Here is a 24,808-nt window from a genome sequence, read left to right as displayed (position 1 = left end):
CCAATGTGCTCCAATCTTGTTTTTCTTCAGCCTGCAAGCCCTCGTACCATACCTTTGCTTTTCCACGAACCAGGAGCGGGAAAGCTTGGGCCACTCCCTCTTCTCTTGACAAGCCGCTTGTTAGGAAATAAGACGTAGCTAAATAGATAATTGAGTAGATTACTTAATAGAGAGAGACATATTTACATATATAGACGAGATTATAGAGTAGAGAGAGAGAGAGAGTACACACGATATACGTGGTTCACCCAATATGGGCTACGTCCACGGAAAAGCAACCACTCAATGGCTTTAGTACTTCAAAACAAGAAGTAGTTTACCCTTTTGGAGCTCCCGCCTTGTTTCACTCTCACCACCTCACACCCACCTTATTGCATCAACTTCACACTATGAAATGTGTGTAGAAATGGCCTCCTTTTATAGGCCAAAAGGGCTGCCCTCTCTTATGAGAGGCAGCCATGTGTGGCCGCCCTTGTGTGAATAAGTCCAAATCGGACCCTCCAATGTGTAGACAAATCCGCTTTTGAGTTCGGCCTCCGGCCACCGGCCGTTGACTTTCGACCACCAGCCACCGGTCATTAACTACCGGCCAGCGGCCAACCGATCGGTCATTTTCCGACCACTTTCCGGCCGTCGGCCGGCCATAATATTTTGGCAAAAATGAATATTCTGGCGAAGGATAAAAAAGTCACGAAGGCTTCCGCCTGCGAGGCCCCTAAAGTGGCCCCTGGTTTCTGGCGAGTGATTTTTATTTTCGGTGAGTGATTTTCCTTCACGCACGATGGCTTCTCCTCATAATGGGGGCCTTACAAATGTGCACTTTTATCACAAAAAATTACAAGCGGTAAATCAGGCTCCATACTTAACAATCTCCCACTTGGAGACTGATTTCCAAACCAAACCTACGAACTTCTTTCCATCTTGGCTTCCTATCCTTGAATGCCAATTGAAGATGAGCAAAAGCTCAACTTCTCCTTGTTGACCACGTTTGTAAACATGTCTGCAGGATTTTCACTTGTATGCACCTTCCTACCTTCATTTGTCCCTCTTCCAAAAGAGTGCGAATGAAGTGATATCTCACCTCAATGTGCTTTTTCGTTGAATGAAAGGCTGAGTTCTTCGCAAGATGAATAGCGCTTTGCCTATTACTGTACAAGACACAATTGTCTTGTTTGAATCCAAGCTCTTCTAAGAATCTATGAAGCCACAGAATTTCTTTGCTTGCCTCCATCATTGCTACATACTCTGCTTCCGTGGTAGAAAGTGAGACCAATTTTTGCAGCTTCGAAGCCTAGCTTATTGCTGTGCCTCCAACTGTGAAGACATAGCCCGTAGTGGTCCTTCGAGTATCTTTGTCACCTGCCATATCTACATCAGCATACCCTTGAAAAAAAATATCAGTTCCTCCAAAATACAAAGCATTTGTTGTTGTCCTTTTTAGATACCTAAGTATCCACTTCATAGCTTTCCAATGCTCTTTACCTGGGTTGTCCATGAACCCACTCACAACTCCCACTGCATGTGCAATGTCTGGCCTTGTCCAGACCATAGAATACATTCGAGAACCTACCGCCACAGCATATGCAACTTTAGACATATAGGCTATCTCCTCTTGTGTCTTTCGACACATATCCTTCGTTAGTTTAAAGTGACCAGCCAAAGGTGTAGAAATTGGTTTTGCATTTTGCATTACAAACCTTTCGAGTACCTTCTTGATGTAATCCTCTTGAGATAGCTTTATTGTCTTCTTCGTCCTGTCCCTTGATATTTTCATACCAAGTATCCTCTTTGCAGCACCTAAATCTTTCATTGAAAAAGATTTAGATAGTTCCTCTTTTAGGTCTTTGATATCCTTCATGTTAGCACTTGAAATCAACATGTCATCAACATACAACATTAGGATGATGAATTTCCCATCTCTCGAATTCTTCGTGTAGACGCAGTGATCCGAGTTTCATCTTGTGAATGCATGATCCAACATCCATCGATCAAACTTCAAGTACCATTGTCTTTATGCTTGTTTTAAACCATACAAGCTCTTCTTTAATCTGCAAACCATTTTCTCCTTACCTTTTACTTCATACCCCTTTGGTTGAAGCATGTAGATTTCCTCCTCTAAGTCACCGTGCGGGCATGTCCTATTTACATCCATTTTCTCTAGATTTAGATCATGAGTAGCCACAAGGCTTAAGACAAGCCTAATTGAGTTCATTTTTACAACAGGAGAAAATATTTCATTGAAGTCAATACCTTTCTCCTGAGAAAACCCTTTTACCACAAGTCTAGAGTTGTACCTTTTCTTCCCAGCTTGTTCTTCCTTCACCTTGTACACCCATTTGTTTTGAAGTGCCCGCTTACCTTTAGGCAACTCAACCAACTCTCATGTTTGGTTGCGATGTAGTGAGTCTATCTTCATTTGCATGCTCTTCGTCCATTCTTCTTTGGATTCATGTTGCATAGCTTCTTCGTATGATTCCGGCTCTCCAGAATCTGAGATCAAGAGATGGTTGAAGGAAGGAACAAACCTTTCTGGAGGTCTACTTGATATTGTAGATCTTCGGGGAATAGGTTGAGGCTCCTCAATTGGTTGACGTTGTTGCACATTGTCCCCTCAAGCTCCATGTACTCATCACCTGTTTCTCTTGTTTTTTTTCTTTCCAAGTAATCTTTGTACATATTTTGTTCATCAAAAATTACATCCCTACTCCTCAAGAGTTTACCATCTTCAGGATTCCATAAGTAATATCCAAAGTCACCTTCTCCATAGCCAATGAAGAAACACTTTTTGGACTTTGCATCTAGCTTTGATCTTAGACTTCTATCTATGTGCATGAAAGCCTCACACCTAAACATTTTGAGAAATGCATAATTCACCAGTTTACCTGTCCATGCCTCTTCTGGAACTCTGCCATCCAATGTTGTTGAGGGTGATCGATTGATTAAGTACACAGACGTACTTACTGCTTCCGCCCAAAGCTCAAGCGGTAGGCGTGCATGTAGCTGCATGCTTCGTGCTAGCTCCATGATTGTCCTGTTCAACCTTTCCGAAATCTCATTTTGTTGAGGTGTCCTTAGGGTTGTCTTTTGCCTCCGAATACCATTGCTAGCACAAAAGCTTTCAAAAGCTTGGCTACAATATTAGCCTCCATTGTCGGATCTGAGGCATTTCACCTTGGTACCTGTTTCATTCTCCACAAAGGCTTTCCACCTTTGAAATATGAAAAATACGTCGGACTTATTCTTCATGACATAAACCCATGTTTTTCTAGTCGCATCGTCTGTGAATGTTACATAGTACAATGAGCCACCAAGTGATGGTGTACTTGCAGAACCCCAAACATCAGAATGAACCAACTCAAGTTTTTTATTTTTTCTTTCATTTCTTGATTTTTGAAATTTTACACTCTTTTGTTTACCATAAACACAATCTTCACAGAACCCTAAGTCCACTTCTTTCAAACCTGGTAGAAGATTATTTGTTTGAAGGATTTGTATTCCTTTGTCACTCATATGCCCAAGTCGGTAGTGCCACACCGCACTGTCAACTTCTGTAGTTGATGCACAAGCTGAAGGTTGCGTGCTAACAGTACACAAGTAAAGTGTACCGACCTTTTCTCCCCTGGCAACCACCAAAGATCCCTTTGAGATCTTCCAACGTTTGTTTCCGAATGCAATCTTGTGACCTTCATCATCCAATTGTCCTGTAGAGATCAAATTTTTTCGAAAAGAAGGAACATGCCTAATATCTTTCATTTCCATTAGTAGTTTTGACAGAAATTGTACCTTTGCCGACAATCTCACAAGCTTCATCATCTCCCAAGTATACATACCCAAAATTACATTTGGTGTAATCTTGAAAATGTTGCTTGTGTGGTGTCGCATGGAATGAAGCCCCGTAATCTACTATCCAAGAATTAGACACATTGTCTAATGAGAGAATTAGAGCATCTTGCTCTACTTTACCTGCCATATTGGCCTCCGATGTTGGCTTGTTGTCTTGAGACTCTGTCTCCTTCTTCTTCTTGGACCAGCAATCCTTCTTGACGTGGCGCTTCTTGCCCCAGTTCCAACATTTAAGAACTGACTTTGTGCGTGACTTGCTCCGCCTTGAGCGATCACGAACCTTTTGGTTTTTGAACCTCTCCTTAGGCCTTCCTCTTGTTTCCACTGACATTGCAGCACTTGATGATTCTCCTATGCTTCTTCTTCGTATTTTCTCCCTTAGGAGAACACCCACAACATCATCAAACTTAAGAGTATTTGTGCCAAAAATAGAATCACTTATAGCCATCACAAGGCTGTCACAACTATACGCTAGAGATAATAGTATAAGGAGAGCTCGCACTTCGTCATCAAAATTGATTTTCACCGATCGAAGTTGACTTATGTTTGTGTTAAAGTCATTTAGGTGTTCTGCAACTGAACCATTCTCTGCCATCTTTAGATTGAACAAGCGCTTCATAAGAAATACCTTATTGGATGCCGATGGTTTCTCGTAGAAGTCGTCAAGTAACTCCATCAGTTCCTCCGTGGTCTTCATCTCCGAAACATTGAAGGTCACCGTTGACGCCAAGCTTAACCGGATTGTTCCCAGTGCCTTTCGATCAAGGACAATCCATGCTTCATCTGCCATCGTTGCGGGCTTTTTTGCAAGACCGCCTAGTGGCAAATAGAGGTCCTTCTGGTAGAGATAGTTTTCAATCTGCATCTTTCACTATTGGTAGTTTTTTCAGTTGAACTTCTCAATCTTGAGCTTCCCTTCCTCCGCCATAACTCCCACTCAATTCAAGGAATCCTTTCCTTGAGATAATTTAGCTACGAGCAAACCTTGCTCTGATACCAGTTGTTAGGAAATAAGACGTAGCTAAATAGATAATTGAGTAGATTACTTAATGGAGAGAGACAAATTTAGATACACGAGATTATAGAGTAGAGAGAGAGAGAGAGAGTGCACACGATATACGTGGTTCACCCAATGTGAGCTACGTCCACGGGAAAGTAACCACTCAATCTCTTTAGTAATTCAAAACAAAAAGTAGTTTATAAAGGGATTATACCCTTTTGGAGCTCCCGCCTTGCTTCACTCTCACAACCTCACATACACCTTGTTGCATCAACTTCACACTATGAAATGTGTGTAGAAATGGCCTCCTTTTATAGGCAAAAAAGGTTGCCCTCTCTTATGACAGACAGCCATGTGTGACCGCCCTTGTGTGAATAAGTCTAAATCGGACCCTCCAATGTGTAGACAAATCCGCTTTTGAATTCGGCCACCGGCCATCGGCCATTGACTTCCGACCACCGGGCACTGGTCATTGACTACCAGCCACCGGCCAACAGACCGGTCGTTTTCGGACCACTTTCCGGCCGCCGTCCGGCCATAATATTCCGGCGAAGAAAAAAAAGGTCTCAGCGGCTTCCGCCGGCGAGGCCCCTAAAGTTGCCCCTAATTTTTGGGCGTGAAAATTTTGGTTTCTAGCAAGTGATTTTTATTTCCGGTGAGTGATTTTCCTTCACGCACGATGGCTTCTCCTCATAATGGGGACCTTACAAATGTGCACTTTTACCACAGAAAATTACAAGGGGTAAATCAGACTCCATACTTAACACCGCTGTCTAGCAAAAAAAGACCGTCACCTTGCAGCCAAACCTCTTCATCTTCAACACCTGTAAAAGTTGAAAAACCTGACCATGCCATTCTTGTTAGATCCTGCTCTTCAAACCGCGACACCGTCTTCGACTTCACCAAGGAGCAATCAGTAGGTCCTCAGTGGGGGCACCACTGATGGACTGGGGGAAGCTGGAAGCCCGCACAACACGTTATTGACTTGCCTCTTTATAGCTCAGCAGATACCCAACACCCCAAACCACACAAACTCACACTTACTATAGCGCAATTTACAAATCCCTATGGTATCGACTCGCTCTCGGACACCGCCGATTACACACACTCAGAATCGATCACTTTCTTCCTCATACCCCTAAACAATGACACTCCACCCCATAGATACTTTTGCCTTAAACATACCTGCCATATCTCTCCTATCCCCTCACGCACTCTATCTCGCTGTTTCTTGGCGCGCACACACACACGCACGACTTGGGGGCAATACACGCACACAACCAAGCCAAGGCACAAGAGGCTGTCAAGCTGAGATAGAGAAGATGATGAAGGATATAAAGAACCTTGAGGCTATGATCCACTTCAGTTCAATTCAAAAGTACTAGCCATATACATTGATATCGCCCTCACAGAAACCATGGACAGTCCGCCCATTCTCAGGAAGCTGTGGATTCCTTGTTTGGCTTCTCCCGGCCTGATCACGGCCAGTCCCTTCCAGATGACGCCCTCCTAACTCTTTCTTTCTTTGCAGTCTGTTGTCTTCAACTCCGTTATAATAACCCTTTCGTTTTTTGTGTGTTGCTTTCCTTCTCATGCACCGGACCAGACCCTTGCCACATGTAGCCCCGAAATGAATGTTGGGCTCCCAGTATCGCCACCTTAGTAGCTGCACAGGTGATGGCTTTACGCAGGCTGCCTCTCCCCTTGTAACCAACCTCGCGGCGCTGTTCCCAATACCCAAGGGTCACCAGCCTCATTCCCTGCACTGGCGGGACCTCCACGTTCTTGCCCGCTCTTTTTGTACTCCTCTTTAGTGCTCCGTGCTCCCCACCTCTTCGGTGGTCACTTCAACAACCTCTGCGACACCTTCATCCTCTGCAGTGTATCGCAGGTCTCCTGCGCCTCTTGCTTGCAGTAATCCACTCTATCCTCTCTCCTCCCAATTCCCTGCAGCACTAGGTCACCCTCCTCCTGCTCGGCTCCCCCATCGAGTCACTTGGTTGCTTCTCCTTCCAAACGGTTGGCGGTCCCTAGCACTGCTCTCAGTCCTGCTAGCCATACAGTTGCCGCCCGCCCTCCATCATTGGCGGTTCCCCGCCTTCCTGCCACAACACTGCAGCGCTCGTGAATCCCACCTCCTCCCCAATATGCAACTCCCTCTTTTTGCTTTTGCATGGCCACCAGGTTGTGCCACTCTTGCTCACCACCGGCTGCTCCTCAGCAGCGCTCTGCTCTTTCCACTCTCGGCCCTGCTCACTTTTTGGCACCCCTTCCTCTCCATCTAGATGGCACTTTTTTCCTGCATGCCCTTCGACTTGGGCCGCCTTCCCGCGCTTTTCAACGTCCGGCCATTGGTGCCATTGCCTCCTCGATAGCATTTCCGTTGTAAGGACTTCAAGGTGCCAAGATGTCGTTGTGAGAGACTTCAATCACGTCATTGATCGCCATCAACCTTGAGTGACAAGTCCGTCGTCAAAAAAAATGACGATCGCCTCAAGCGCTCCATCGCATTGGTATATGCAAATACGAGTGCCCATCTGGAACCGGTTGAACTCGAGCTTTCTCCTTGGCATAGCTCCCTCCCTAGACCTTGAAGTATCGAGAGACATTCCGACCAGGAGAGGATAAAACCACCATTGACCTACAACACGCCGTACCTGACATACACATCATGGCAATAGAGTGTCGTGCTAACATCTTGCTCCAAGCCGATATCACAAACCTGATAGCACTTGTATCTGGCACCCCTTGTCCTGTTTACAACCTTATGATATCAACATTTGATCATGTCACTTGTGATAGCAAGAAACACTTGCACTTTCGACTAGAGAGTGCTTCATCTGGGTATACCTGTCTCCTGACTGCATCAATTACCTGTTCAATGTCCTCGTCATTTGCCTAGAAAATGCCATGCCTAGACTTCTTGCACTTCCATAGGTCGCCATCTTCAGCTGTACCAACATCAAGAAACCCTACGATAAAAAAGATCTTCATCTTTTTTCTCCCTATGGAAGAAGGTGTGGTATGTGGTTGAGTATGCCTAGTTTGAATCTACCATTGTAACCAACTCTTGTTAATATAAATGATGTGGTGTGTGGGCCGGGCATGCTTAGTGCGAATCTATATTTGTAACCAACTCTTGCTAATAAAAGGAGCTTTTTTGTTATTTGAAGAGGGAGAGGTTTTGGGGGGGGGGGGGTGTTTGTTTATTTGGGTTATTCTTGCTTTACAGTAAGTACACCACAATATCTAACGGAGGTAGGGTAAAGGGGCCAATAGCGTGCCGGGTTCCAGTCCAAAAACGTGCCAGGCCCCTTATTTGTACAAGTTTCCTCCAAAAGAAGAACACAAGCTAACGGATGGTGTACTGGTTAGCCGAGAGTTGGGTGCAATCCTGATCGTCCGATATCAAGATCGAGCCATCCTAAATAGCCCTTGTGTTGAGCTTTTGATCGCGCCCTCCCAAGCTGAAAACTGTTCTGTACACTGAGTGCAATTCTTCGCCTTCCTTAGGTGGCCCTTTATTGGCCCCCTTACCCTAGTCAACAAGGTGAATTTCACATTGGCATCCTAAGACAAAGAAAGCAACAGTAAGTCAAAATGAAGGGAGTCACTCACAAACTCAAGAAAGGCATGTAATAGCATGTATAAAAGTTTGTAACCCTATGCCAAAAACTAACACCATAACAATCACCATAACACCGTAACAATCATAACAACCACAGGGGTCACGTTTGCGAGCAGTTGGTTCTGTCCATCAGCATTAAACAAATCCTCCACTACCACGTCAATATCGTCATCCGGCACGCCACGCGGCCGCCTATAAGCTCCGAGGGCAAAGTCTTCCATAGTTCTGTCAGGCTCATTCAGAATCGGTGGCATGCCAGCAGGTCGAGGCCGGCCGCGGATGCTGGGACGGGGAGGAATCTCCTCTTCATCCACCATAGCGCCAGCGGGGCCAGCCGCCTCTTGATTGTTGACGACATTTTGGTTGCAGCAGTAGATGGGCGTGAAACTAGCCTCCAAAGACAGCGGCCACTGGCAGGCTGGACAAGAGCCGTGCCTACGCATCCATCGATACACACATCTCCAACAGAATGGGTGTCCGCACTCTGCCAACACTGGGCTTTCCGCCTGCCCCAGGCATATAATACAGTCCAACATCTTCAATTCTCGCTCTCTCTCTACGCGCACACACTACTCCTGCATTCGCTTGCTTATGTGTGCGCGGTCGCGCCGGCGGTCATCGAATCACTATTGTCACTTCTTCACTCCATGGAATAAGTAGTAGTAGACGGACTGATTTGGGTTAATTTTGGTGTTATCACGATGCCACAAGGGTTCGACGGTTAGCTAGAGCACAATCACAAGAAGATTTAGAAATTTTCTCATTTAGGAAAATGGATTCTTTCTCATTGTTTTTCATACTATGCATAACATTATGAGCTTCTGCTCGAGAGGCACCGCAAACCTAGCTAGGTACGATTGGGGGTAGGGGAACACCGGCCCCCCCCACCGGGCCGGCAGTCCCTTGCTCCCAATTGTACCTAGTTAGGTATGTGGTGCCTCTCTCTGTCACAGATAGGGATTTGTTACGCGTCATGTGCGAGTCACAAAGGCTCTTAGCACACAATCATACAACAAACAAGCTCACAAGGAAGAATGGTGTGTCACTCACCTTCCTGTGTAGTTGCGAATGAAAGATTCTCGCGCCGTGAAAAAGAGGGAGACGTCGTTACGTCGCGCTCAACCGCCTCGTCGTCGTCGTGCTGTCGCAACGCTCGATCACACACATACTCTCACACTCTCTCACACGTACACACACACACACAAAGAGATGATGAAGGAGAAGGTGGAGATGGAGCAAGAGCGGCTTCTATTGCACAATGAGAGAATGAGTAAAAATTAGGTTTAGTGGCTTTTATATGAGCTCACCCCATTCACACTTCGGCGTCCATACTTAGCCAACTAATTCCTTGAATATTTCAGTTAGAATGCGCCTGTCATCGACGATCACCCTTACCCTATTCCTATTGGTCCAACAAGCCCGGTACCTGACTCTAAATAATACAACGTTTATAGATCATAGGGTGTCCGTGTGCCGTGAGGGTTAACATGCGCCCCTTCCTGATGTAGATTCCGTCCTCGGAAGCTATCCAGTTGAAGTTCGTTCGTCGAGATGGAAGAGCAGTCGACATGGATGTGCGTAGCGATCTTTAATCACTGCAAAATCAAACAATATTGCCACAGTAATTGCATTCTCATATACAATTAAAAGTCATATGTAATAGACAGACAAATTGATTGGTAACAGAATTTTAGACAATTTGTCAGCAATAAACATTAAATTGCAATATAATCAAATGCATAAACAGATGTAAAGGTAAAAAATTAAACAAGTCCGGGGTCGTTAATTTAACGGTCAAAAGGCACTAGAGCTCGACTATTAATACCATGGGTAACTTCTCAATTTTTTCTGGTCAATAATGTTGTTTAATCGCGAGAGCCAAGTATTTGATGTTCGAGGGCTGACTAGAGGCTATACCTAGAAGACCTTGTAGTTAAGCTACGATAAAAAGAATTTCTCATGAAATCATCGCCTGGCTGATTACCTTTTCTTTGACCCCCCAAAGTCTTTTCACATTGATTCAATTTTGATGTGTGTGCTTATTTTGTATGCCTTGGATTTTTTGCTTTTCAAGGAAAAGCGCCCACACTGGGAACCTCTAGGGCTCTAGTACCATAAGCGATACATGTGAGTGAAGTACCAATTTAAGCAGGGATTTCTCTTCCAGCTTACAATTTTACATTGTGGCACTTTGATTTTTTGTTTGTTCATTTCAGCATTTTAATTTTGTAACTTTGGGGGGTCATATAACACTGTGACCCTCCCCAGGCTCATCACATTAGTAAACTCCCTTTATAATACTTAAGCTAAAGGTCAATAGGGTTAAGCCCACTAGAAAGCCCTAGTACATTTCACACAATGCTGCCTAAATCGGATTAAGAACCTAAGTAACCATTGCGTATTAGGAAGGCCTTCCCCATGGTATTAAGAGAAGATTTCTAATACCTAGCTTGGTCAAACTAGCTTAGTCGGACTGCTTGATTTTAAAACCTAAACAAGTGATTATGACAAAACATTACATTGAATTAAAAGTTTGATACTAAGCAAATACGCTGAATATTATGCTACCAATCACAATCAAAGCAGACAAACATGGATGCAAAAAGATAAGGGCAATGCTAATGGACATAAAACACCTGTTTGTGTTGATGGTCGCGCTTGATTTGAAGTGTGAACGAGAGAAAGGTTCCATGAAGGTCCAAATCCTATCAATAGCAACACGCTCCTGTACACACTAGGAAACAAAAGGAATACCTCCAGGAGGCACATTAGTGAGAAAAGGTACCAACACTTATTGAACACAACAAAAAACATAAGGAACCCTAACCTAATTATTTGCACTCCCCCTAAAGAGTCAAGGGAATAGGATATTGTAGAGGTTGGGGGAAAACCCTAAGGCTAAACCCCTATCCTCGTCGTCGAGATAAACAAAGTCATCATCCATGAGACCATATGTGCCATCCGTGTAGTTATGTAAATTTTCTTCTTCATCATAGGTACCCATGTTTACTAAGAAGGTCACTAGACGCCTATAGTCATCTTGGTCAAAAGGGTAGGCTTGTGCAATGGGAGAAACGCTCTCTACTAAGTATGGATCAGACGTGGTCAAGAGACGTATCAGCCATTCTAACTCCTCAAAATTCCTCTCACATGCTAGCGTACCTATCAAATCCCATTCACATGCAAGCACTGGAAAGACCATGTGAAACATTTGTGAAAAGTAACGAGGGTACCTCTCACCCATGGCAGGAGTGGATGACTCTAGCGTACTAGCCATATCTGTACACGCAAATAAATGATGGTTAGAGTGCAAATATTACAAAGGTCGTGTTCTTGTGCATAATTGTTTTTATTATTTTGTGTTATGGCTCTTGCTCTTTTACTTTTTTATCTTGTTTTTGTGAGTATAAGGCTTTATATATACATTCCCTAAGATTGGAGATTAAGAGGTCAGGGAGGAAGGTTGAGAGGGAAGCAAGTGAATGACGGATGTCAGCAAACACTCCCCCCTTTCTTGGGTAGATCATACTTTTTGGAATGATGTCGTCACCTTTTGAAACCAATTGTTCCAAGTAGTTATGGGTAAAGGCTTTAACCAATAGTTTTTGATCACCCTATGTGTTTCATCTAGTTGCAAGGGTGGTAAGGTACTCTCCCATGATTTTATTTGCAACATTGTTGGAGGTGGTGAATCTACAACGGGAGGTGCAAACTCTTTCTTGCTTGTATGAATATGTACAATGGTAGGTGGAGGTTGTGTCGAAGCTTCTATTTCAGTATAGGAACTACATGAAGAGCAAAAAGCTTCATTTGCTTTTCCTGTTCCTGAGCTAGGTGGAACAAATCGTTCTTTCTTTGGTACCCAAACTAGCTCTGGAGAAGGTGTGTCGCATTCCGTGATTTTTTTCTTTCCACGATATTCAATTTGTTTTGAAGCCACAGGATTGGGTTTACATGGGCCAGGTGACAGGTAAGAGTACAATTTACGTTTGGGCAACCAGATTTGATCATTTCCTTTATAGTATCCTTGGGCTTTTAATAGTCGTTTAGGAATCCAGCGCCACGTTTTCTTACATTTCTTGGAGCGAGTGGGACGTTTCTTACGAGGCTTCCGTTTTTTAGCATCAGCCATGGTTACTAAAGAAGCTTTAGGGACCCACTTGTATGCTGTCTTTGTTATATTAGGATGGTTCTTGTGTGTCTCAACCTTTCTTTCCACTACTTCACTTGAAGATCTATAGAGTTGGGCTATGGGGACGTATGGTTCAACCTCTTGGACATGCAATGTCTTGGGTGTTATTTCCTTAGGCAATATCTCAGGGACTATGGCTTGAGTGGTAGGGATAAGAGTTGGTTTTTGCGTTGTGACACCCCCAGTCCCCCAATCAATAGTGCATTTGGTGGCTATCATCCACGTGCGTCCTAGGTTTATATTACCCTCCATAGTTCCAGTAGGCATGACCAAAAAGTCTTGAGCTACAATTCCATTGTCATAACTGACAGAAGTGTGCCACATTCCAAAAACCGTAGTTTTTTTCTTGTTGACAACCTTGACTTGGATAATACTCTCAGATAGAGGTGGCTTCCCTAACTGACACCACACCCCATAGGATAGCAGATTATATTTAGCACCTGTGTCCAATAAGGCGTTATATAGCACTTTTCCATAGGCACTATTTAACTCAATAGGGTATCGTAGAGGTGTGTCAGAGTCCAACCAATCCTCTTCGATTTCCACGTGGAATGCATTTGTGACTCCAAGGTTAGCCTCTCGTTTTTGTCTTATACGTTGTTGTCGCTCCTTAGCCTCAGCTTGAGCTTGTATCTTCTTTAACTCGGTTTGTGCTTTGGCGGCCTTCTTTTGATGAATGGCCCGTAGTTCTTCTTGGCTTAAAGGATCATAATATCTTTTGAATTTACTCCCATTGAGGAATCCAATGGTTTCAACTCCATCAAGAGTTTCCACACGAAGGGTACCTTGTGGGGTAATTTCACATACTCTATATGGTCCTTTACCAGCATATTTCAACTTTTTCTTCTCTTTACGTACTCCATACATAAGGACTTTATCACCAACTTTGATGTCCTTGTCCTTCACATGGCGATCAAACCACTTCTTTCTCCTATCCTTTTCCACAAGAGCATTTTGCACAGCCAACTGTCTCTCTTCGTCTGGTTTTTCTAAGATATACAAACGCTCAGTTAAGGGGTTACCATTCCATCCTTCTTGTGAAGCTACCCTAAGACTAGGAATGACAAACTCCCAAGGCATAACCGCTTCTTGGCCGTATACCATTTTGAATGGCGTACAATTAATAGCCACATACTTTATAAGCAGTACGATAAGCCCATAGAGCAGATGTAAACTTCAAATCCCAATCAGTGCGATGAGCTTCTACCGTCTTGGTTAAAATAGAGATTAGAGTCTTGTTGGTGCTCTCGGCTTGTCCATTAGCTTGCGGGTAATAAGGTGTAGACTTATGGTGGGATATCATAAAGGTCGTGGTAAGCTCTCTTATTACCTCATTTATAAAATGGGTACCATTATCACTAACAATTTCAAAAGGGCAACCAAATCTTGTGATAATTTTCTCAAAAAGAAACTTAGCTGTTGTCCTCACGTCATCTTTTTGTGAAGCCTTAGCTTCAGCCCACTTTGTTACATAGTCCGTAGCAACTAGAATATATCGAGATTGAGTGTTGCGAGCTGCGGGACTAATTGGACCTACAAAGTCTAAGCCCCATTTTTCAAATGTTTGGGTTACTTTAATAGGATTTAAGAGCATTCTGTCTTTGCGCTGTGTGGTCTTGTAACGTTGGCACTCATCACACCCTTTTGTAAAAAGTGATGCATCCTTAAATAAAGTTGGCCACCAATAGCCTGATTGCAGCACCTTTCTAGCAGTCAGGTCTCCTGAAAAAGTCCTCCTGCTATGCCCATATGTGCTTCTTGCAAGATATACAAATATTCATCCTCGCGGGCACAACGCCTAAGAATATCGTCCTTGCCTAGTCTATACAGAGTTCCGGCAATCAAACAAAAGGGTTCACATTCTTTTACTAGCCTTCGAGCGATATCCTTACGAAGTTCCTTGGGTGGAAAACCATTAACTAAAAAGTTAACAATGTTCTCACTCCATTCAGGCATAGTCTCAACTATGAATAGGGAGGTATCGGGTAATTCATCATCAACTCCTGTAGGGGCTTCACCATTGGGTATGCGAAACAAATGATCAGCCATGACGTGCCTCTTACCGGGTCTCACTACAATCGTGAAATCAAACTCCAAAAGAATTAACAACCATCGTGTGATTCTTCCTGTGGAGCATGGCTTGTTTACCACATACAGCAACGCTTGATAATCCACATAAAATACAAACTTGTTTGCCAGAAGGTAGTAGCGAAATTTCTTTACTGCATAAACCATTGCTAAACTTTCTCGCTCTGTAGTGGTGTAGTTCCTTTCAGCACCGTTCAATTGACGGCTTGCAAAGCTAATGGGATAGTCCAATTTATGTTCTCCTGGTTGAGTGAGAACACACCCAATAGCAAAGTTTGATGCATCAGTATGCACATGGAAAATGACATCCCAGTTAGGTGTCCTTTAAATCGGAGCACTTGCTAGTGTTTTCTTCAATTGTTCATAGGCCTGGTCACACTCTTCAGTCCATTTAAATTCAATGAGAAGCTTGTACAAAGGACGTGCTATCTCAGCGAAAAATAAAATAAACCATCGATAATAACCCACGTGTCCCATGAACCTTTGAACTCCCTTGTAATTGGTTGGTGGTGGTAACTCTAGAATCACTTTAATTTTTCTCTCATCGGTTGAGATACCATTCTTAGATACTATATGCCCTAAAATAACTCCATGCATGACCCAAAATTGGCATTTGAACGGGTTCAATGAGATACGATATAACCTACACTTTTCAAACACCTTCCGCAAACATGATAGATGTTCTTTCCAAGAAGAGTAAACAAAAAGGTCGTCTAAGAAAGCTTCACAAAACTCTCTCAAATATTCTTTAAAAGCAGTGTTTATTAATCGTTGGAATGTAGCAGGGGCATTTGTTAAGCCAAAAGCCATCACACGAAATGCAAACACGCCAAATTCTGTGATGAAGGCAGTTTTAGCTTGGTCCTCTAGCGCTATCATGATTTGGTTGTAGCCTGAGTACCCATCTAGAAATCTATAAGCTTCCTTGTCTGCAACTCTTTCGAGTACATGTTCGGAATATGGTAGGGGGTAATGGTCTCTTCTAGTAACTGCATTAACTTTTTTGAGGTCCACGCACACCCTGAGTTTCCCATTCTTTTTTGGCACGATAACTATTGGAGACACCCATTCAGAGTGTTCAATAGGATATATGAACCCACATTTGATAAGCTTTTCTAGTTCTTCTTGAATGATCTTTGCATACTTAGGATTCATCGGGTAGGGTCTTTGTTGTACGGGCTTCACAGTGCTAATCATAGGGATTGTATGTTGGACCACAGAAGGTGGAACACCTTTCATATCATGGTATGTCCAAGCGAATATGTCCTTGAATTCCTTGAGAAGCTCTTTGAGGACCGCCTCTTCAACTTCTGTGAGGTCTTGGGCAATAAAAACAGGTTTTGATTCTTCACCGGGGTTGGCTAATTCTATTTCTTTAACTATTGCCGGACCATCATAGATTCCATTATTCCCATCGATAGGTATTCTTTGGGCTTTTGTGTACACAACCTTTGCTTCCCCCGTGGTGTAAGATTTGAAATGTTCTGGTGCAGGATGCAAGTCTGTGGATTCTGGTTGTGCTTTGGTCTGTGCTTCTATTTCTGCTTTCTTGTGTTGTCGAGCTAACTCTTGGTTTTGATGCCACCTTGCAGTGCGGCTCAACTTTGGCTTGTCTATGATCTCTAATTGGGCTATGTCATGGGGTCGTGGTCTACACCAGATAACATTTTGGAGATATTCACCCCAATCGTCTACCAATTTTTGATGAGCATCACATGCTCCTATATAAATGAGCCATTCTGCTGAGGATCTCTTCTTTTTTATCCTAGCACGTACATTGGCTCGATATCGACGCCTCTTAAAGTTTTTCTTTTTCTTATTTGAGACCTGCTTTTGATTTGCATTTCGATCTGGCTCACTAAAGGAGTCCTCGTTGGTGTCCTCTTCACTCTCGGAGGAGCTATCATCGGTTGATGTGCTCGGTCCTTCCGAATGTTTTGACTCTGAACTTGCTCCACTCTCTAATTCATGAGATTCACAATCCGTTTCACTCTGGGAGTCTGTGTCTGAGTCGTGTTGGTCAAAGTCTTCTATTGAGCTATCGGTGTCCCTATCAGATTGGTCTACAATTGCCTTGCCCTTAGAAGATGCATGTATGGCACTTATCATGTTCAGAGGTGCAATTTGTGGTACCTCTTCCCCCTCTGGTGTGACCCAAGTGGTTCCTCTATTTCCCCAGGTATCTATGGTTGCAGCTAGGTGTACCCAGTCCACGTTGTCTGATTCCGTCATACCCGGTAACACATCCATGTAAGGAGAATCTTGGCCAATGTCTGTATCCTTCTTACAAGTGTAACAATATTGTAGTGGGGCCGAGTGAACTGTGGTGTCAGAGCGATGATCAATAATGGTTTTACTCCCTAAGTGGTGTACCTTACCAGTCACCAAATCCACTCTAAGGACAGAGTCTTGGAATTGCAAATAGACATGATTTTTAGACCAATCATGAACCATTTGTGCTTCCCTCATGAATGGTCGTCCTAAAATCATTTCATATGAAATAAGGTGTTTAGAGAAATCCATTACAATGAACGTATGTCGTAGCTTGTGTCCTAGAACTTTGATCTTAAGATCCTTGAGCATCCCCATAGGTTTGGCTATGGTACCATTTGCCATCTTTACCACAATGTTAGTAACATTGAGGCGGGGTTTTCCCATGGATTCCCAACAATATTTTGTAACGATGCTAACTCCCGCACCACCATCAAGAATTCCCTTTATAGTTAATCCCTTGGTAGTGATGGATAGGGTCGCATTAGACTCGTCGCCTTCAAAATACTGCCCTAATTCGTTAATGGGTACCTCGATCACAGACTCGTGTCCATCTAAGTCAAGTGATTGCAAATGATTTTCCTCATCAACCATAATCGAGTCAAGCCTATTTGGTTGCGCAAACTGCGGTACTCCCGTTTGTAGCTCTCCGTTAAGGAACGCTCGAAGTGCAAAGAATAACTCAGGATCTCCATACAACTTTTCTATGATCGTGGTTCGGACCTCAGAAGACATGAAGTCCACTAGTTTGGAAACATTCATTGGCATTTTGCAGGGTGTAGGTCCTTGAATAGGAACCGGTGAGGATGGAATCTCATATTCCTCAATGGGATCAGGTATTCCTTCGTTAAACATCCTTTCCAACAAGAAAGATGTATGCTCACTTTCTGATGTCCCGTCCTCACTCCCTTCTTGGATGATACTAGATATGGCTAACGGTCTATGGTTCATGTGGGGTGGATGAACTTGCGTGGGAAACACTGTGTCATGAATTTTGACATGCATGGGTTCTGGTTCTAGTTTCCTTTGAGTCTCCTCCACTAAACCTCTTAGATGTTTCACCTGCTCAATCTCGTCTACTGGGTTTGGGTACGTCTCAATCTTCTTTTTACGATTCTTCCCTTTTTGCCCCTGCGGTTTATCTTGGGGGTCTTGGATTGGATTTAGAAACACTTGTGGTGTTTTTAGAGGCTCTTTATGGTTTTCTCTTATTCGGTTTTCATTTGGTTCCATGTTACGGTTTTCTTTGTCGGTCTTTCCCTTTGTGGTATTGGTTCTAGTCTCCATTGTCTCGATTGAATCTGAATCATCCTCGAGGTCATTCATATACACAGGGTCATCTCCTGTTCCTATGTTTGTTTTGGAACTTGGCTTTGAATTTCCCGTATTCTGCGACCTCTTCCTTTGTGTCTTCTTTTTCTTTGCTTGGATAACTGACGCGGTATCTCTCTCTTCGAGGATATGGCCTGGCCCTTGAAGCATGGGCCGTGTAATCGCATAAGCGGGTGCGACAGGTGGTATTGGCGATGTCACACTAGCAATTTTGACCAAATTTAGGGGTGTGATTTTAGGCGCATTTGGGTTATAGGGGCATTGGGCAATCAAGTGACCTATGCCACAATGATTACATGTGAGTATTGGCATTGCAGACGTGCTCCCTTGATTCATTTGCATCTGTGCAGCATTCTTTTGCAGCCTAATAGGGCACTCCGCTGCCCGATGTGGTCCACCACACTCGTAGCATTGAAGAGGTGGCCTCCTAGCCCGGGTGTTGATATTTTGACCTCTAGATGCGAGAGCAGCAGCTTGATAAACCGGCTTGACTTGCCCCCAACAATCTTCCATGTAGTATATAGGACACTCTTCCAATGTATCAAGTCCGTAGGCAATACTAGTGTCTATTTCCTCCTCACACCTATCTGCATAAGCATTAGATGGCTCGCAACCCACTTGGTTCATAGGGGCGACTCTTGGATGCGGGGGCTGCGGTCCTAGCACAGGAGGTGGTAGCGATGTAGCTTGTACAACATTTTGAGATCTAGGGACCATGTGTTGCGGTAGTTGCTCAACAGGTGGAGCAGGCATCAATACAGGAGCTCGAGGCGCATCCGTCCAGGCTACAGGTGGTCTATTTGCCATCATACGTTTGATCATTAAACAATCCTTTGCTTGGTGACCATACCTACCACATGCGTTGCAAGTTCCATTAAATTTTACTCTAAACGTGGGGCACTCACTAGTGCTATGTGGACCTAAGCAAATGGAACACCATTGTTGCTCACTTCTTGGATACATGTGACTATTTTGAGGGGGTCGATTATCCTTAAGAGACTCTTGGATTGCCTTGGTGAGGTCTGTCAAGAATGTCTCAAATACCTTTGGCTCATTGGCAATGGGCTTTGCAGTCATGGGTTCATACTCAATGGCTTGTGAGCTAGTGGATCTCGTGTCAGTAGACACCCTCATGCCTGCTATCATCAAGTTGTCCTCTAATTGGATTGCATTGGCAGTGACATCTTCCCAGGTTGTGATACCTCTAATCACTAGTCCATTATAGATTCCTTCATTCCTCAACCCTCGAATGAATCGATCAAGCAGTTGGTTATTGTTGAAGCGCTCATTTACAGGGCAGCGAGAGTTTAAGTGCTTTAGACGACTAATGAAGTCCCTTAGTGACTCTGCTTCCTTAAGTTCGGCCTTCTGTAGGTGAGATGCTACACCCCAAAGCACACCTTCTCATATGTACTCCTTTAGAAACAACCTTCGAAGGGTAGGGTAGATTGTTTTCTCGTCCACCCTTAGGGTTCTATACCAATCTCCAGCCTTCCCACTTAATGTCAAGCTTAAGGCATTGCACTTATGTAGTTCGTTGCGTTCCCCTAAGGAATCACATACTTGTTCAAACACTTCAATGTGTTTTCTAGCATCTTTGTACCCATTGAATTTTTGCGTAAGTTTGGCAATTTGTACTGCCTTACTTCTAGGCTCTCTATCAGATGCATGACGCATATTTTCCGCGATAGATCGACCTATGGTTTGAGCAAACGCTGCCAAGTCACCTATGTGAGGAGGCAGGGCCGGTGGAGGTACTCTTGGAATTATATGTGGGAGAGGGACGGGTACCGGTCTTGGCATATGTGTGGATGATGCAGGATATGGAACATAACCGGGCATAGGTCCACTCTGATAAGGGCTAGGGAGCGGCACTCGAGGAGCATAAACAAGTGGTACAATTGGAGGTGTGGGGGCCATGTGTGCATAAGGGGCTAGAGGCACATACGGTCGAGGCCCCATATTAGGTACTACGACACTAGGTAGTGGCACTGCGCTAACCGTAGATGTCATCGGTACATTCTCTGTCAGGCCTATCCCTGGAGTGAGCACTGTGTTTTCCTTAATAGAGGGTTGAGCCAATTTAGGGAAGCTAAATTTGTCGCTCGGAGGCTCAGATTGCATAGAGACCCCAGGTGAAATGACATAAGATGGGTCCATGGGGCTCATTAGAGGAGTCTCCATTTGTGATAGAGTAGGCTGTTGAGCCTTGCTCGTATCCAGAAATCTCATGGGGCCAGTTGAGAGTATATTTACCCCTCGGTTTTTCCTTTCTGATTGAATAATGCCATGGATAACATTACAAATCATTTTCTATTGATCTTCGATGCTCGTGGCACTAGAGGTGGATTGTACAATCTCTATCCATCCTACATGGTAGGCGTGGCCAGAGTGTAGATCCATCAACACCTCAGTGTGGAGGTCGTATGTCCAATGATCATTAATGAACAATCCTTCTAGAGTCGACGTGTTAACGGTTTCTTGTGAGGTAGAAGCAATGTTGCTCCCCGTGGTTTTACTTGTCACCAACGGTACTCTAGAGGGAACTTCTGAAGGAGGCAGCTCAACAGGGCCTTCTTGGTAAGAAGTTGGCAGGATATCCACATGGACACTCTTTGGGGGTGTGGGGTCCACGTGCGATGTGAAAGGAGAGTCCACTTCCCCACCCCCTTCGTGTGCTTCATTTCCATCAGGTTCTGAGCGAGTAGCTCTACCGAATGTTTCCATGAAACGGCTAAACATACTAGTACTAGGCTATGGAGCTTCGGGAGGTGCATGGCCTTCTCTCTCAGTGTTTTGGGTAGGGTATGCTTCCATGATTTCTGAGTCGGAGGAGGAATCACTAGCGTCTATTTTAGGGTCTTGGGTGGTGCTACCTTGTGTCCCCGCTGAGGGTCTAGAGCCTATCGTGGATGGGTAATGGGTGTCCGTATGAACAGAGGCACCCTCAATATGCTCGTGTTCTAGCACCCGCCCAGAGCGTAAGTGCATGTGCTTTTCATACCCTAAGGTGTCAAAAAGCTGCTCTAAGAGGCCTTGTGACTAGTTTTTTGCGCGTTTTTTGTTTGTTTTCTTGCTAGATTTTTTAGAGTGAGTCGTGGAATGGGACGTGTGATAGCTCGAAACGAGCGTATCGCTAGGAGGGACGCGCTGTGCTTTACAGCCCACCGTTTGGTTCTATTTTGCTCCAGAAAAGCCCGAAACAGTCTTTTCCAAGCTGGGGAACTAGGCTCCAAATAGCAAGTCCTAGTGTGCAATGAAGGAGAGGAGAGTGTAGGACTTATCCCACATTCCTCACTCCCTCCTTGTGAGTCTAGCCTATATATATAGGAGTGATCGAGACTACCCTATATCATAAGACAGAGACAGAGCCAGGGCCTGGGCTTGGAATTGGGATTGGGATTGGGTCAAATGATCCCGATCCCGATCTCACTTTTATACAAACCAACCCGTCCGTTTTTATAACCTCCCCCTCACTCACGTTTTTATTTTTCGATTTGATTTGATTTTTTTTTTTGGATATTATTTGGTACGCGTTTTGGTGCGCGTTGACCTCACCTAACTATTTACTGTCTCACCTACGTACTGACGTGCTAATCAGTGGTTCACCTAATTACTAACCTACTTAATTAACTAACTGTGCGCCTAACTATGCACAAACCAGAAAACACAGAAAATGCAGAAAATTGAAACTTGACAGAACTGTGCAATGCAAACCAGAAAATGCAGAAAACGCAGAAACGCAAGAAATGCTAACTGTGTAAGCTGAAATATGAGCTTAATAGAACTAGCAAAACAGAGCTTAACAGAACACAAAAAACTTGAATGCAGTCAACAACATTGTGTCTTTCTCTACTATTTTTGCATAACAACAATAATCAAACTTAAGCCGCGCCTTTCCTACATAAAAAATAGCTTCAATACAATTTACAGGTCGCCATTGGAGCTTCACGCGCAGCAGATCCCCGGCAACGGTGCCAAAAATGTAACGGCTAGGGACTTGCTACGCGCAGTGTGCGAACCACAAAGGCTCCTAGCACACAGTCATACAACAGACAAGCTCACAAGGAAGAATGGTGTGTCACTCACCTTCCTGCGTAGTTGCGAATGAAGGATTCCCGCGCCGCGAAGAAGAGGGAGACGCCGCTACGCCGCGCTCGACCGCCTCGCCGCCATCGTGCCGCCGCAACGCTCGATCACACACACACTCTCACACGTACACACACACACACACACAAGGAGATGGTGAAGGAGAAGGTGGAGATGGAGCAAGAGTGGCTTCTATATATTGCACAATGAGAGAATGAGTAAAAATTAGGTTTAGTGGCTTTTATATGAGCTCACCCCATTCACACTTGGGCGCCCATACTTAGCCAACTAATTCCTTGAATATTCCAGTTAGAGTGCGCCTGTCATCGGCGATCACCCTTACCCTGTTCCTATTGGTCCGACAAGCCCGGTACCTGACTCTAAATAATACAACGTTTATAGATCATAGGGTGTCCGTGTGCCGTGAGGGTTAACACCCTCACATAAGCTCATGATGTTGAGGTAAGTCACAATGTGGGAAATATTATGAGAATTTGTCCAAAACTTGTTGTGAATGACTCTACTCTTGCGTAGTGGGCCTTTGCCATACACAATTTCATAGATTTTGGACTGGTTACTTGCTTAGTTGGTTGTGATAATTGTTCTCTCTTCGGGATTTGTTGTGAAACACGAGCAAATGAGTAACCAATTGATAGGCACCAATAATATATGAGGTTGAGACTTGATGAGCATTGGGAAGAAGCAAGTTGTCCCATAGCGCTCCCTATACAACAAAGGGCTATTAAAGAGGGTAATTGGATCGAGAAAAAGGGTTGCACACTAACCTACTCCTTAACCTACTTTGGTAGTTGTTTGCAGATTTCCATTTAGCCTAACCATTTAATCTCTAGACCGTGGACCTATCTTTGAGATACCCATCTTATTCTCAATCAAGCGTAGTCAATTATCATGTATTTTTCATAGAACATGCACTACAACACGTCGCGCAGAAATTGATGCAGATACTGACAAGATAAAGTTAGTTTTAAAACTAAAAAGCGTTGAAATAGGTCTCGAAAAAGACGTCAGTTTCGTATCGTCGGTATAAGCATCGGTATACTTTGCGCCGGAATCAGCTTAGAAATAAGCATCGAAATCAGCTATGATATACGCACCGATAATTGTAAAGGATATACCGACGTCTTTAGCGACGATCAAATCTGCAAATCTTTTTTGGACAGAGAGGGTTGGGAACTTGTGCTATATGTACTATACCAAAAACAAATAGCCCTCTCTGCCCAAATGAAGAGTGCACAAGCAACCGTACTCCACCTACAAGCTGACGCTAAAGAGCGAGTGTATGACAATTAGCAAAATTGTAAGACTAACATAACCACAAAATCAAAATCTTGATCATGGTATAACGGCATATAGATTTTATAACCATAATTAAAACATGAGTCGAAAACTACAAAACCATAAACATAACCCGTTTTCCATACCATAACTTGCTTGTCATACCATAACCATAACAACCATACTATTATTACACAACCATAGCCATAGCCATAACCATCACATGATTGCCATACCATCATAGAAAAACCATAACCTTAACTTGACTGCCAAGCCTTAACCGTAACATCTATGCCATACCATAAACATAAGCACTACAAAACTGTACATATGCAAACAATCACTGAGTGAGACTATATCAAGAAGACCACAACTACAAAAAAGAATGTATAAAGATGACTAGGTAAAACTGTATCAAGAAGACCCTCATGGTAATGCCTTTCTGTCGACGTCTTCTCTCTCCTCCTGCAGCTGGGTCAAAAGGGCCACAAGTCCATGCTTGTACCCATACTTCTCCTCTCGGCGTGTTGGAGGGTGCTTCACGACAACTTCCTGCAAAATTATGATTTAAATCATTAGATAAATCTTCAAATAACATCTATATTTTTAATAATTTAAAGCAAACCTATAGTACTTACAAACTCATGTCAAAGCGTGTCATAGCCTCCACTCCCAAGATGTGACGCACCAACAGACTCCAAATGTGCTCTAGATGCATCTCTCTGTTGCTTAAATCTCTCAGGATTGTCTTGTGTCTCTTGTGAAATCCATGCCTACTTGTCTGCATCCAACCATGCCGGCTTTGGACTGCCGGCATTGTACCTGTCTCTCGCCTCTAACGGGCGATGTGACATTGTGGCCTTCACCATGCTCAAAATCTAGGGATTGGAGACTGGATTGTACTCCTTTGCCAGCGTGTACTCTCAGTGAATGGCCTCGACAATGTAATTCTTTCTTTCAAGATCAAGATTATGCCAAGCCTCCATCACATAGTGACTAAGCTGAATTGTATAGAGCTGCCAAATCCTCTATCACATGGGCTTTTAGACCCTATCCGCCACAAGAGCCC

Source organism: Adiantum capillus-veneris, chromosome 17 (assembly GCF_014529385.1).
Source record: "Adiantum capillus-veneris isolate H3 chromosome 17, ASM1452938v2, whole genome shotgun sequence".
NCBI classification, from domain to species: Eukaryota; Viridiplantae; Streptophyta; class Polypodiopsida; order Polypodiales; family Pteridaceae; genus Adiantum; species Adiantum capillus-veneris.
Note: the sequence above shows the minus strand (reverse complement) of the source record.